Genomic DNA, 14,995 nt, shown 5'->3' with positions numbered 1-14,995 from the left:
GTGCCGTGACTTGGTCAGGTAGGAGGCATGCAGGCCAGTGCATGTACGTTAGGACTAATGTCCATGTTGGACACGTTTTGGTGCTTGGCTCCTGTTGGCCGATCGAGCAGGCAGCTACTGCCGTGATTGAAGGAGGACCATGGCTGGTTCGGACTTGGCCTCCTGGATCCTGGTGCTGCGTGATTTCCTGGTGCCGTGTGGTGCTGGCCGTTTATATCAGGAGACCGAGGGAGGCCAGGCGAAAAGATGAGTGCGCCGTGGTGGAGGATAGGCGTGTACGTGAAAAAGAGAAGGCAGCAGAGACGGCTGTTTTTAGAGTTTGGGATCTCCTGGTGATCTTTGTAAGGATGCTTGTGAGATGCATCTTGTAAACACATCTATGCAATGATAAAAATTAAGGATTGGCAATTGATGTGTTGGTAATCTCGTTCCTCTGTTGCTCATTGATTTACATGCTAGCTTTTGGTTTTAGATTGATTTCGTGCTTGCAAGTTTAGACTCGAGTTGACCTATCTAAAACTGTGCTAGGGCTTTGTGCCGTTGATCTGAGCAGTTTGATTGATTACACTTTATTAGATTTTATTTAATCTCGAAGTTAGGGTTCAATCTATTCTCGTCACCATCAGACACAGCGTGCTTGTTTATTTTATATCTTGAGTTCTAGACCTTCGATTGATGTGATTCCAGTTGGGTTAGTTCACAAATTTCATCTAGTTTGTTGTGATAAATTTCAAGATTATTTTTATTACAGGTGCAGTGTTCTGTCTAGAATTGAAAACAAGGCTTAATTTGGTTTTGTGTTTAGGGAGAAGTTTTAAAATTAATTTTTGGCTTCTGCAATCATTCACCCCCCTTTGATTGCCTATCTTAGATTGAATCGATCCTACAAGTGGTACCAGAGCTAGGTCCTTTTTCTAATTGATCTTAACCGGTGATTAGAAAACATGTCGATGGATAGATATTCGACAAAACCTTTTGTTTTCGTTGGTGTTGATTTTCAGTTCTGGATAGCAAAGATGGAGTCTTATATTCAAGCGCAAGGCTTTGCAACATGGGAGATGGTCTACAAGCCTTTTGAGGTGCCCGAGAATGATGCTGTGACAGCGGTGAATATGTCACAAGTGGAGGCTAACAGCAAGGCGAGGAACTTGATTATTCAAGGAATTGGAAGGAGTGACTTTGATCGTGTTGTGCATTTTAAATCCACATATCAGGTATGGAAAGCACTTTGTGATTATCATGAGGGTTCATCTACAATTAAAGAGGTATGTCAAGATATGTATAATAAGGATTACATGCGTTTTGAGATGAAACCCGGTGAAACCTTATATGATTTCTTTGCTCGCTTTAATAAAATTTTAAGTAATCTACGTGTTGTTAATGTTACATATACTGATGTTGAAAATGCACGTCAATTACTTGGGGCTTTAGATATGTCTATTTGGGAGTTGAAAGTTACATCTATTAGAGAATCTACTGTCATGAGTATACTTACTTTAGATGTGCTTTATTCTAAACTAAAAACTCATGAACTAGATGTCTTTGCTTGAAAAAATCATAATAAGTCAATTGCTTTGATCTCTCAACCTAGCATGTCTAACAATGAATCTTCATCGAGCTTTGTATTATCATTCTTGTCTTCACTAACCGATGAACTACTAGAGCAACTCCCCGAAGAGAATTGGCACACTTCTCTACTCGTTCCTCTGTTGCTCATTGATTTACATGCTAGCTTTTGGTTTTAGATTGATTTCGTGCTTGCAAGTTTAGACTCGAGTTGACCTATCTAAAACTGTGCTAGGGCTTTGTGCTGTTGATCTGAGCAGTTTGATTGATTACACTTTATTAGATTTTGTTTAATCTCCAAGTTAGGGTTCAATCAATTCTCGTCACCATCAGACACAGCGTGCTTGTTTATTTTATATCTTGAGTTCTAGACCTCCGATTGATGTGATTCTAGTTGGGTTAGTTCACAAATTTCATCTAGTTTGTTGTGATAAATTTTGAGATCAATTGGAGCTACGGTATTTGGTCGAGATTATTTTTATTACAGGTGTACTGTTCTATCCAGTATTGAAAACAAGGCTTAATTTGGTGTTGTGTTTAGGGGAAGTTTTAAAATTAAATTTTGGCTTCCGCAATCATTCACCCCCTCTATGATTGCCTATCTTAGATTGAATCGATCCTACATATATTCAGTTCAATGCAGATGGTCACTGATGTGAATTTCATATATACAAACTACTGCACACTAACACTTTTCATGGGCGCACAAAATGGTTAACCGAAGTAGGCTAATCATCCACATCTGCATTATGGTCACTTTAGGTATTTACAGACCGGTGATAATCCCCACCTCAACAAATAAAAAAAAATAAAAAAAATCCCCTAGCAGCCAGGCCATGGCTTCGATCTGGGATGCTAGGGCTTCGATCTGGATTGCATGGGCTTCGTTCTAGATCTCCGAGGCTTTGGTGTGGCCTTGGGTGCCGCATCATTGATCTAGGCACCACCATGTCGTCCTCCGTGTGGACCTGTTGTTAGCGTGTCCCCCCTAATAGGGGCTCACTAGATTTGATCTGTGAGGAAGGAGACTAAGGGAATGGAGAGATGAGAGGAAGAGGAAAATGGGGAACCGTTGCTTACCTCATGGATGGGGGAGGGGGTGGTCACAGGAGGATGTGCTCCGAGAGGTAGGAGGGTAGGGGAGGCGCCCTCCTCACCGTGGCCTACATGGATTTGCAAAAAGAATTATACGAGATCAAAGAGTGAGGTTGAGCGAGATAGCTAATAGAGAGGAGGGACATAGGGCGTGATTGGTGTGGACGGTAGTTAACAACTGTTATAAACCATCAATATAACATGTATAAGGGCATAAATATAATCACAAACGAAGGTCTAGGGGTTTAAACTAACAAATTCCACGAGTTTTTATGAATCTGTATTTTCTACAGGGTTTATCCAAAAAATCGTCAAGGTGGACCTACATGTTAAATTTAATCACGCTTATCCACAACGAAACGGACATCAGAAGACTCTAGAAGACTGAAGAGCACTCCACACTGAGGCAGAGCCCGAGTGGCTGCCAGGTGGGGCTGGTCGGCCCCACCTACAGGCTGCTCGGCCCCTAGGCCCACCTATCAGCCTCCGTGTCGCAATGTCGGTTCTCCACCGCCTCCTAGGTTGCATCTACGCCATCCTTTAAGTCGGTTTGATCTAAGGGCTCATGATGGACGCTCTGGCCTATATATACCAGCCCCTGCCACCCCCTGAGACATATAGAGATAAGTCATTTGAGAAGATAGAAACCCTAATCATCCTCAGAGCTCCATCAATTCTAGGGCATAGCTAGTTAGGCTAGGTCTAGAGGGAGGCAAGCAGACTTCGCTTGGATTCCTGATCATGTCAAGAGCCTGGTTTGGTATAATCTTTGTACCCCCTCTCTTTTGTATCTCCATTACTTTTATATGCTTGCTACAATTGTTATGACAATATTAATATTCATCTCATTTATGTTCTTCATTATTATGTTAATCGTCTACTTTGATTATATGCTTAGTATAGTTAGATTATCATCATGTTCATGCATAAGTTCATATAGCGCTCACTCTAAGGATCCATGGGTGGGTGGTCGACATTGTGTAAGCATGGTGCTTATATGTTGTTTACCTAAGGATACACCCTATATTCTGGGTCAAGTGGTAGATCGCGGACATGACACTCCTGTTGAGTCCTTTGTAGTCCACTCCCCGAATATAGGTGCATGTAGGATGCGGTTACGAAGGAAGACAAGCTCTGTTCTTGATCTTCCTTAGTAATATTCCTTATGTGTAGATATGACAATGGTCTTAGCAATGATTACTAGGTATAATTGCACTAATCAATGTATGCTTTGACTTATGATTAAGAATGACTTAGGAATTATTCCTCTAATATTCTACCTAACCATGCTAATGTCATAGAAAAGAGTACTCTGGGTGATTTATCATTATCATTGATCAATACTTATCATATATATATCTTATCCTATGACTTACCCCTGTTATGAGTAGAATATTAGTTATAGTTTACTTCTCCATCAATTGTACAAGTTATCAATGCATATCCATGCTAGACCTTCCCTATGGTAAAAATATAAATAACGATACCTAGAATACTCTCGGATGAAGTGCTATAATGGTATATTATCTGTGAACTTGCAGATCTTTTCATTCATATATTTATATATTCTTTCTAGTCACATAAAATGATAAAGAATTGCTTAGTATTGTTCTAGTAGTAATGCTATGTAGTACCAACAAGCATCATCACTAGAGATGACAACCTAGTAAAGTAATGTTAGGAGATATAGGTTTATAATAGGTGGCTACTAAAACAAGTGATGAGTTAATAAATACCAACAAGTATTTCTGGCACTGTTGCCAAGGAAGGTAGCTATACAGAGGAAGTATTGACAAACTTATACTTATTGATGTGATCAAAATAACCAGTGACCTCTGCTCAAACATGCTTACCCTTATTTTGTCTACTTTTATATCTTATGCAGGATAATGTATGATTGGTTTTGACCTTCCGACAAACTATATTGGCAATCTAGAAGCATTAATCAGGAGGACTAGAGCTAAACTCAAGAAAGTCCTAGCTTTAGAATCAGAAGACAACCAGATAAGGCGATGCTTAACACTAGAATTTGAAGCCATGGCTGACAAGACTCTCCGTGAATTCTCTGCTCCAACTACAGCCAACATCTGTACTGGACCAACAATCAATATTGGAGACAATGGATTCGAGCTCAAGCCAGCCCTCATCAACATAGTGCAAGCAAGCCAAATTTGTGGAAAGGCACATGAAGATGCGAGTGCACATCTCCAACACTTTCTACAAATCTGTAGCACTTTCACCATCAAAGGAGTAACCCAAGATGCCATATTACTTCGCCTCTTCCCATTCTCACTCTTGGGAAAGGCAAAGCGATGGTTCTACACCAACAAAGATAGAAATACTATATGGGATAACTGCTCCACTACCTTTCTAGCAAAGTTCTTTCCCATAGGCAAGACCAATGCTCTGTGTGGGAGAATCTTAAGCTTTCAGCAACAACATGATGAATCTGTCCCTAAGGCATGGGAACACTTTCAAGATTACATATCAGAATGTCCTCATCATGGGATGAAGAATTGGCTACTCATGCAGACTTTCTACCATGGGTTGACCAATAATACCCATGAGACTATGGATGAAGCTACTGGAGGTGCATTCCTGTCACTCATGATTTTAGCTGCAATAGCTCTTGTGGAGAAGATGGCCTCCAACCAAGCTTAGAATGAAGAATGTCTTTAGACCCGCAAGAGAGGTGGAGGTATGCATCAACTCAAGGAGGTAGACATACGTCTGCTAAGATGGATCTGCTGATGAAAAAGCTCAAAGATCGAGCCAATGAGAAGCAAGAAGTCATGCACATTTATGATTCCTGCATGACGTGTGAAGAATGTGGAAACACTGGGCATTCATGGAGCAATAGCCCTGAGACTACTGAGGATGTGAACTTTGTCAACAACAACTACTCTCATCTTCAACAGAATCAAGGATGGAATCAGCAACAGAGACCGAACTACCAAGCTAACTATCAAGGTAATAATTTTAATCAACCACCCTTGAGAGAATTAATTGCTGGTCATTCCAAACTGATGGAGGGATTATCTAGAAAGATAGCTACCAATGATAAAATTCTAGAGATTATAAATAATAGAATGGATAGCTTTGCTTTTGCCATTAAGAACCAACATAACTTTAATAAAATGATAGAATCACAAATAGCTCAGCTGGTAGCTATAGTTCCTCCGTCCGATAAAGGTAAGATTCTGGGACAATCGGAAGATCTAGAAACTACAAATCTTGTCGATATTCACAATGCAGCATACTACTGTATACAACCATCGATAGGAAGGTGGATAGATTACAGCATGCCTGAAAAGAAGAGCGATCCAGGAAGACCTATCATTCCCATTGCCATTGGACCGCACATTTTCCAAGAAGCTGTCTATGACTTCGGAGCAAGTGTCAACATTATGCCTAAGGTAATTTATGATCAAATTAATGGAGATACTTTGTTGTACACAAATATGTGTTTGCAGCTTGCAGATCAGTCACTCTGCTACCCCAAAGGAGTTCTTGAAGATGCTATTGTTCGAGTGGGACAATCATATGTTTTCGTATACTTTGTGATTTTGAAAACAGGTGGAGATGCAAGGGCACCCATTATTTTGGGCTAAACTTTCCTAAGCACCGTAAAAGCCATCATCTACATGGATAGTGCCAAGATTTGCTTCACAATCAAGGATAGAAATGAGAAGTTTTCTTTCAAGAATCGTATCTTGCAATCTCTCGGACATCCACAGACGTCGTACCTGCCCAAAGAGACAACAGTGACCAAGAAGAAGAACAAGAGAAGAAGGAAGAACAAGGCCAGGTGGCCATAAGAAGAATCAGTTAACATAATTAACACACTCCTATCAGAGTACGACCACCTCCTTGCTTCACCATTTCTTGTTAAGAAGGATGATCCAGGCGTACCAATGATCGAGTGTACCATTGGACAAAGAATCTTCCACAAGACTTTCTGCGATATTAGATCGGGTGTTAACATAATGTCTAAGGTAACGTATGAATATTTATTTGGTAACGAACCTTTATTCCCTACATATATGCAATTGCAGATGGCAGACCAATCAATTCGATTTTTGGAGGGAATAGCAACAGATGTCATGGTAAGAATACATGATCACTATGCCCCTGCTGACTTCATGGTTCTAGACATGGGTGAAGAAAAAGATTATATGCCCGTCATACTTGGAAGACCGTTCCTTGACACTACCAACGCGATCATCTACGTTAGATCTGAACAAGTCCACTTCAAATTCCCTGGAGAAAAGGTACACTATTATTTTAATAGTTATACCACTTATGAGCAACCGAAGAAGTCCCGCTCTAGGAGGAGGCATTGATCATCCCAAAACTAAAAGAATCAATCCTAGAAGAAAAGTTGGGAGGAAGATGAGCAAACCTGAAGAAGTTGTACCCACTCTGCCTAAGTTAAGTCCACAGACCAAGCAGGTATGGTAAGAGAAGATGACATCAGCATGAGAGACACCATCACAAGATGTGCAGCCATCAGGGACTCTATCACTTAGACCGGATGATGCACCCGAAGAATAAAGTGCTTTTTCCAGTAAAGTCCAGTCTGGAGGACTTAAAATTCCAAACCCTCGCCGAGAGGTAACATCGGTAGTTATCCATATTTATTTCCTAGAATTGCATGAATTACTTTTCACTTTAGCATATTTACTTTTCTGCATTAGCATTGCATTTAGAAAAGGAAGATAAAAAGTTTCATGAGTGCATTACAACATTGCATCATAAATCCTAAAGCCCCATGTGAACAAATCTACGGTATAAATACCTGTGGAAATATTCACTGTGGTGGCATAAAAATTTAAAAATACCATACAGACATATTTCTTGCAAGCATATAAAAATGAAAAATCCAAAAAGATATTAGAAAGACATCTTGTTAAAAATATGGCAAAACAGAAATATTTCCAAACCGCAAGAACAACTAATCTCTGGACGTCTGACCGCTAACCCTTTATCCTAATCCATTCCACAAGTTTTGGTATTCGTGTTGATATTTTGCAGGATGATGCACCAAGATCAAGAGCAAATTCATCTGATTGTCTTCATCTTATTCCAGCCCGGGATGAGAGGGACATCTGCTGGCAAATCTGCTCTGAAAAGGATCACTCAACTTCGACATTCGACCACACCAACATCCAGCTTGGGGGAAAGGCATCCCCATGTATCTAGCTAAGTATTTATTTTCCTTTTGTTCTATTATTTCTAAGTCATAAAAAGATGCATAACAAACTAAAAGCAAAAAATATTATTATCTTTATCTTTTTTATATATAATAGTAAGGTGTGATCTTAAAAATGAAAACAAAATAAAAAGTGTGTGTCTAGTTTTCTGTTTTTAAGAGCTAAATAAATGGACTCTGATGATAATCTCTTGCATTAGAAATGATGAATAGTTGCTCTATCGTAATTCCTTTCAAGTACATAGTTTTCAACCTTGATTTCTCCCAAGTTTTGGATACGACTGTTTTGATATAAGAATTTACTCTGACCTTGAAACTTATGTGTAGCATATGCTTGATCTAAGTCTAGGTAATTGACAGATATGATATGAGAAGATCTGAGCTGTTGTTTATCTTGTTCTAAGTGATACTAAAGTTCTGGAGATTTATCTTTTGAAAAATATAAAAATCCTATATGATGAGCTCTTGTATGACAAAGCTTGAATTTCTATCAAAGCCATATATGTTATTTAGACTAGGAAAACTTTCACTTATACGCTGCTTGTTTTGCATTGAGTTTAGTTAAGCTTTGTTGACCCTTATGAGAGGTTTGTCATGCTCTTAAAATCAAGATCACGTACACACCATCCAAATATGCACTACTCCTACACTAGGGGTAGGCGCAATAATATGCCATTCCATCTAGATCCACCAAAAAATGTTCTTGATAGGATATCCACCAAATAAATGCTCCAAGTTCTTATTGCTATCTCTCAAAAGTTTTGTTGCAGAAAAGAGACATAGGGCTATGCAAAAGTTATTCATAAAAAAAGAGAAAAAGAAAAAAAAAGTTAAGAAAAAATAAACATGTGTTCGAATTATCAAAACAATGGGTACTTAGATGCCCGCCTAAAAAAAAGGAGGAGATGAATAAGATAGCACATGTTCTCTTACAAATGTTTCCAAGTTTCAAATGAGATAAAAGTTTTCAAGGAGCATAGTAGAAATAGGTTAGCCACCATATATATCCACCACATACATGCACATTTTGATTTGATTGTATGACTCAACTCTCTTTGGATCCGGGATTTGACTTTACAATATATGTATTGCAGGAATACTCTTCTATGCTTTCTCCATTCCTATGAGCTCCACATAAGCTTTAGTTGTAGGAAGAGAAAGGCATAACATCACTATGGCCTTGGTGAGGATCCACAAATACCACGTATATTGAGAGACTTGAGAGTGTCATACAAAGGAAGCTCTAAGTTTTATTTTGAAAATCTATAAAAACTCCGGAATAATGGTTGATCGTAGAACTTGAGACATAGTGCTTGTCTTGACCATTCTGTCTTTCAATTGCTCAAGACCCAAGTGAAGGTTAAAAAGCCACATGGTTGAAGGCAATATGGGTGATTTTGAAAGTTAGATCGGTTTATTCTAATTCGGAGGAGAATTCTTGTTTGAACGCATGTGTACTTTTGAGGAGTTGCATCAATGTTTTCAAAATCCTTAAACTCCTAATCCATTTGCTAAGTTTAGCTTTGCTGAGGGACTAGCAAAGGTTAAGCTTGGGGAACTTGTTGACGGTAGTTAACAACCATTATAAACCGTCAATATAACATGTATAAGAGCATAAATATAATCACCAACAAAGGTCTAGGGGTTTAAACTAACAAATTTCATGAGTTTTGGTGAATCTGTATTTTTTGTAGGGTTTATTCAGAAAACCATCAAGGGGGACCTACATGTCAGATTTAATCGTGCTTATCCACAGTGAAACAAACACCAGAATACTCTAGAAGACTCGAGAGGACTCCAGACCGAAGCAGAGCCCAAGTGGCCGGCCCCACCTACAGGCTGCCTAGCCCCTAGGCCCACCTGTCAGCCTTCATGTCGCAATGTCAGTTCTACACTGCCTCCTAGGTTGGATCTACGTCGTCCTTTAAGTCGGTCTGACCCAAGAGCTCCATCATTTCTAGGGCATAGCGAGTTAGGCTAGGTCAAGAGGGAGGCAAGCAGGCTTTGCTTGGATTCCTAATCGTGTCAAGAGCGTGGTTTGGTATAATCTTTATACCCCCTCTCTTTTGTATCTCTATTACTTTTATATGCTTCATACAATTGTTATGACAATATTAATATTCATCTCATTTATGTTCTTCATTATAATGTTTATCGTCTACTTTGATTATATGCTTAGTATAGTTGGATTATCATCATGTTCATGCATAAGTTCGTATAGCGCTCACTCTAAGGATCTATGGGTGGGTGGTCGACATTGTGTAAGCGTGGTGCTTATATGTTGTTTACCTGTGGATACACTCTATATTCTGGGTCAAGTGGTAGATCGCGGACATGACACTCCCGTTGAGTCCTTTGTAGTCCACTCCCCAAATATAGGTGCACATAGGATGCGGTTACGAAGGAAGACAAGCTCTGTTCTTAATCTTCCTTAGTAATATCTCTTATGTGTAGATATGACAATGGTCTTAGCAATGATTACTAGGTATAATTGCACTAATTAATGTATACTTTGACTTGTGATTAAGAATGACTCAGGAATTATTCCTCTAATATTCTACCTGACCATGCTAATGGCATAGAAAAGAGTACTCTGAGTGATTTATCATTATCATTGATCAATATATATATATATATATATATATATATATATATATATATATATATATCTTATCCTATGACTTACTCCTGTTATGAGTAGAATATTGATTATGATTTACTTCTCCATCAATAGTACAAGTTATCAATACATGTCCATGCTAGACCTTCCCTGTGGTAAAAATATAAATAACGATATCTGGTATACTCTTAGGTGAAGTGCTATAATGGTATATTATCTGTGCACTTGCAGATTCTTTTTATTCATATATTTATATATTCTTTCTAGTCACATAAAATGATAAAGAATTGCTTAGTATTATTTTTGTAGTAATGCTATATAGTACCAACAAGCATCTTTAGCATCATCACTAGGGATGACAACCTAGTAAAGTAATATTAAGAGATATAGGTTTATAATAGGTGGCTAACACTACTACACAAACTTTAATGGAGGCGGGCGTTTTTGATTTTCCACGGCGGGCAAAGCCGTCCGCCGCGGCCTAGAGGCCACGGTAAATCGTGGCTTAACCGCGGCGGGCGGCTTTGCCCGCCGCAGTTAACCGATTTACCACGGCGGGCGGTGTAACGTGCCCGCCGCGGTAAATATACTTTTACCACGGCGGTCACGTTGAACCGCCCGCCGCGGTAAATTATTTTACCGCGGCGGACACGGTACAAAGCCCGCCGCGGTTATGTTCGTTAGCCGTGGCGGGCATTATTATTTGCCTGCATCGGTAAATTATTTCCTAAATTAAAAAAAATAGAGCAGGCATATAATTAAATTCAAATTCAAATTCAAATTCAAATCACATCCAGATTTCACAGATTAAACTTAAAAAGTATGCAGGCATTACACATGAGATAATATACATATATATACATTCACTTAGTCGTTCTTGTCATTGTTAATTCATTACATTTACATATTAAAGTCGTTATACATGCCCTAAGGAGTAATCTTGCGGACGCATCACCATGGGCCATTTTCTCAGCCTCTCGTACTCCGGTAAAATCGCTAGCTGGCTGTTCTCATTGAAGAATGTGCTCACTTCAAGCACGCATTTGTCTAAGACAAACTTACATATGTCCGCCTTTGTCTGCTTGAAGGAGTGTTGGGTGCTCTGCATGTCTCTCCACCAGTTCAATCCATTCTTGAGCACCCTCCAACTGCTGCTGTACTGCTTGCACTCCCTCAGGTACTCATAGACGTAGAAGCCACAGGTTTGTGATCCTACCGGTTGTTTGGCACACTGCATGATCGATACACAAGCATTAGAATATAGGCATTAGAACGCTTATGAACAGAAAGCACAATTAAACCTTTCAAATACTTACCGGAAAGTTGCGTCTGATTTTGATGCGGTTCTTATGCTTAGCCTTAAAATTCTCTGTTCTTCGATCATAGCATTCAGGATCCTTCACGTACTCCTTATAAGCGCTATATGAAATGTACTAGTATTAGGCAGGGCATTAGAACGCATATGAGAAGACAGTTCAGTCACTTACACTCTGAGGCAATCTTCAAAGGCCTTGTACCCTTTTAAGTTTGGCATTCTCAACGAATCAAATACGCAGGCCCTGCCATCCTAAGGGTAGATGATAAATGCAACCCAGTGACCCTCGAGGCCTTGGTTGCGCCATTGAAACAAAATACAGGTTACAATGAGAAATAATAATACTAGCTAGCTACCCACTTATCTCTACAGGCATGTCTTCGACTTACCCAAAGTGGTAGGCAGCTACGATACACCCATTTCTCCTGATCTTCTTCATTGCTCCTAGTATGTACCTTGAAATATTCAACTTCTCATTGTCCATCAGTTTCTTCCTGTGCGCCTCTCTCTGTCGCTTGGTCAAGTCTTTCATGGTTGGATGATTGTCATCTAGGTGGTAACCAATGATGACTCTTTGAGCAATATGCATTGGAGATAGATAGATAACATCAAGTTTTAGTTCCTTGGATATATAGGCCATCAACCTGCAAGGACAAGCCATCGTGGCATATATAAGTAGTCTTGACCGATTCAAAGGCAGGTGATATGTGAAACTCGCAATTCATCACTTACATAGAGAACAAGGTGACTTGGGCGATGTCAAGGTCTTGTTCCCGTAGTAGTCTGTACATGTCGTGGAAGTCCACAGGGAGTTCTACATCGTTGCTGGGCAAGTGGAAGTACTCCGCCACAACCTTGACTAGAAAACCATGTAGGCCAGCTTTTGCCGCTTCCATGTACCAGAGATGAAACCTCCTTGTCTCCCACCTTTCCTCGTCGACGAGCTGGGCCTTGGTTATCATGAACTTCCCATGCTCGTAATGGCCGGGGCAGTCATCCAATTCAGGAAATAGATGGAAAGGTGATCTCGGCCTGGGATAGAAATGTTAGTACCATATTATGGCAAAGAAAAGTTATTAGCAAATTATGCTCGCCGCTACCATACCTTTCAAACTCAAGTGAGTATGTGAGATGCCCTTGGTCGCCTTTAGTCTTCGCTGGCGGTGGAGGACAGTGGCTTGTGCTCGCAATGGCAGCAGGCGGTGTCTTTGCCCCCGGTTCCTCCGTGCCTCCCGGTCCTTTGCTTGTGCCCTTAGACGGACTATCGGGAGGTGGAGGTGGACTTGTTGTTGGAGGAGGAGAACGAGGGTGAGGGCTTGTGCCTTGGGGTGACTTCCTTCCCTTGTCATCCCCGCCATTGCCTTCGTCATCGCCGTCGCCGTGATCCGGATCATCGGGGGGACAAGATCCGGCAACGGATGGTTGTGATGCTGGTGTCGCCATCGGCGTAGAAGTCGGCGTCGAGAGAATGATCTCTATGTCGTCCTTGTTCCATAGGACTTCGGAACCAATGGCAGCTCCAAGGATCGTTACCCCTTGTGCAGTTGGATATTCCATTTCAAATTCTTCGTATTGGGTCGCATACCATGTAAGTATCACGGCAGCATAGTTGGCAGGGATCTGGTCTTGGTTGAAATCTTTGATATCTTCTTTGGGGTGCATGTAACCCTCACCCACGGTCAACTTTTTCGCCCTGTCGAACGGGATGTTGAGGTTGACGCGCATGGGTTGCCGGATGTCGTCGACGGGGTGCCTTGGGCGATCCTCGATCATCGGCAGTGGCTGCCCTTGTGTCTGCCCTTGTGGAACTTGTGGCACGGCCACGCCAACCTGGCGAAGCATCTGTGACCTCATCGACACATATCTGGGTCATTGCTCGTGAAGGCTTCTTTTATGGACCGACTGATCATTTCGGCCACGCCTTGATCATAGCCCTTCTGAAAGATGCCCTCCTTGTACCTCTGCCTTGACCGGTATGTGGCAGCGTTGGATTGCCATGACTCCACTGAGTTCCAGCTCATCTTCGATGACATGCCACAGACGCGGCCACGGTGCTCGGAGGTTCCCAGCGCCAGGGTCAGCAAGTCCTGGCCCCTGCGAACCTCGAAGCTGTCCTTGGATTTAGCGGCCTCGATGAGAGCCCTCTCCACCTCCTCGAACTTCGGCTCATTGAACTTGCTCGCGCCCTCCTTGAGCTTCTTCGGCTTGCGGGCATAAATGAAGTCCTTAGCCCTCAAGTCTACACCGTCGTACGGATCGGGAAGCCCGGCGGCAGCTCTAGCCCTTTCTTCCTCCCGCCACTGGGGCCTCTTACCAGCAAACCCAGTCATGCCCAAGTGGTGGGGGTGTAGGTTCTTCTTCGCGAGTGCGCTGAACTTGGCGCTCTTTGCCTTTGCTTCTTCTGTTGTTCTTTGTTTGCAGAACTTTTCCCAGTGATGTTCCTTCACCATAGTGTATTTGACACAGGGTGACTTGCCTAGCTTCAGGTAGTACCTGGTCAGCATGGACTTGAAGTTTCTAAAGGCTCTTCCTACCACATGCATGACCCACTCCCTGCACTTGTCCAGATCGGCGTCCTCGGGATAATGGAAGCTCCTCGTCACCTCACCCCAGATATGTGTCTTGTAGTCGACCGGGACATTGTTCCACTCCGCCCAAGTGATCTCCACCTTGTCCTTGACTATACATGCCACCTGGTTGCTGAACTTGGCAAGGACCGTGGGTGGCAACAACGGGTTTCCCTCTGGTCCCACCTCATGGATCACATGGACTTCGCCGTGGATTTCCCTCCGGTGCCTCCCGTGTTCCCCCCTTCTCAGCTTTGTCCTCTGACCACTAGACTTGCCTGAAGTGGTTGGAGATGGAGTGGGGGGTTCTTTGTCACTGACTTCTTCCTCCTCGAAATTCAATTCTCGAGGCACCACCGGCATCTGTTCAGGGTTTGGAGACCGCGCACTTTGAACTTCGTCGTCCCTCGGTTGGTAGGTCGGATCATCATCGTCCTCTGTACGACGTTTCTTTGTTGGCCTCGGGGTCATGGACACTTGGCTCTCGAGGCTAGTTGATGATGATGCACTAGGGGTAGGGTCGCGCCATTCGCTTATCGGTTCCTCCGCCATTGGAAAGCTACAATGAATACATATTTCAGTTGTATAGACACAGTTATAGAGTAGTAAAGTAGAGTAGT

The 14,995-nt window shown here is 41.7% G+C and overlaps 1 non-coding gene and 1 pseudogene across 1 annotated transcript; one reads left to right on the top strand and one right to left on the bottom strand.

The window, feature by feature from the left end:
- Window positions 1–656: 656 nt before the first annotated feature.
- Window positions 657–2,830, top strand: LOC136502579 (uncharacterized; annotated as a pseudogene).
- A 2,232-nt stretch (window positions 2,831–5,062) lies between these two features.
- On the bottom strand, window positions 5,063–5,171 carry LOC136506251 (small nucleolar RNA R71). The gene has a single exon (XR_010771475.1). It is a non-coding gene; the product is annotated as a small nucleolar RNA R71 (small nucleolar RNA).
- Between the last annotated feature and the right edge of the window lie 9,824 nt (window positions 5,172–14,995).

This window comes from Miscanthus floridulus, chromosome 14 (genome assembly GCF_019320115.1).
Source record: "Miscanthus floridulus cultivar M001 chromosome 14, ASM1932011v1, whole genome shotgun sequence".
NCBI classification, from domain to species: domain Eukaryota; kingdom Viridiplantae; phylum Streptophyta; class Magnoliopsida; order Poales; family Poaceae; genus Miscanthus; species Miscanthus floridulus.
This window is presented reverse-complemented; position numbering and strand designations above follow the sequence as displayed.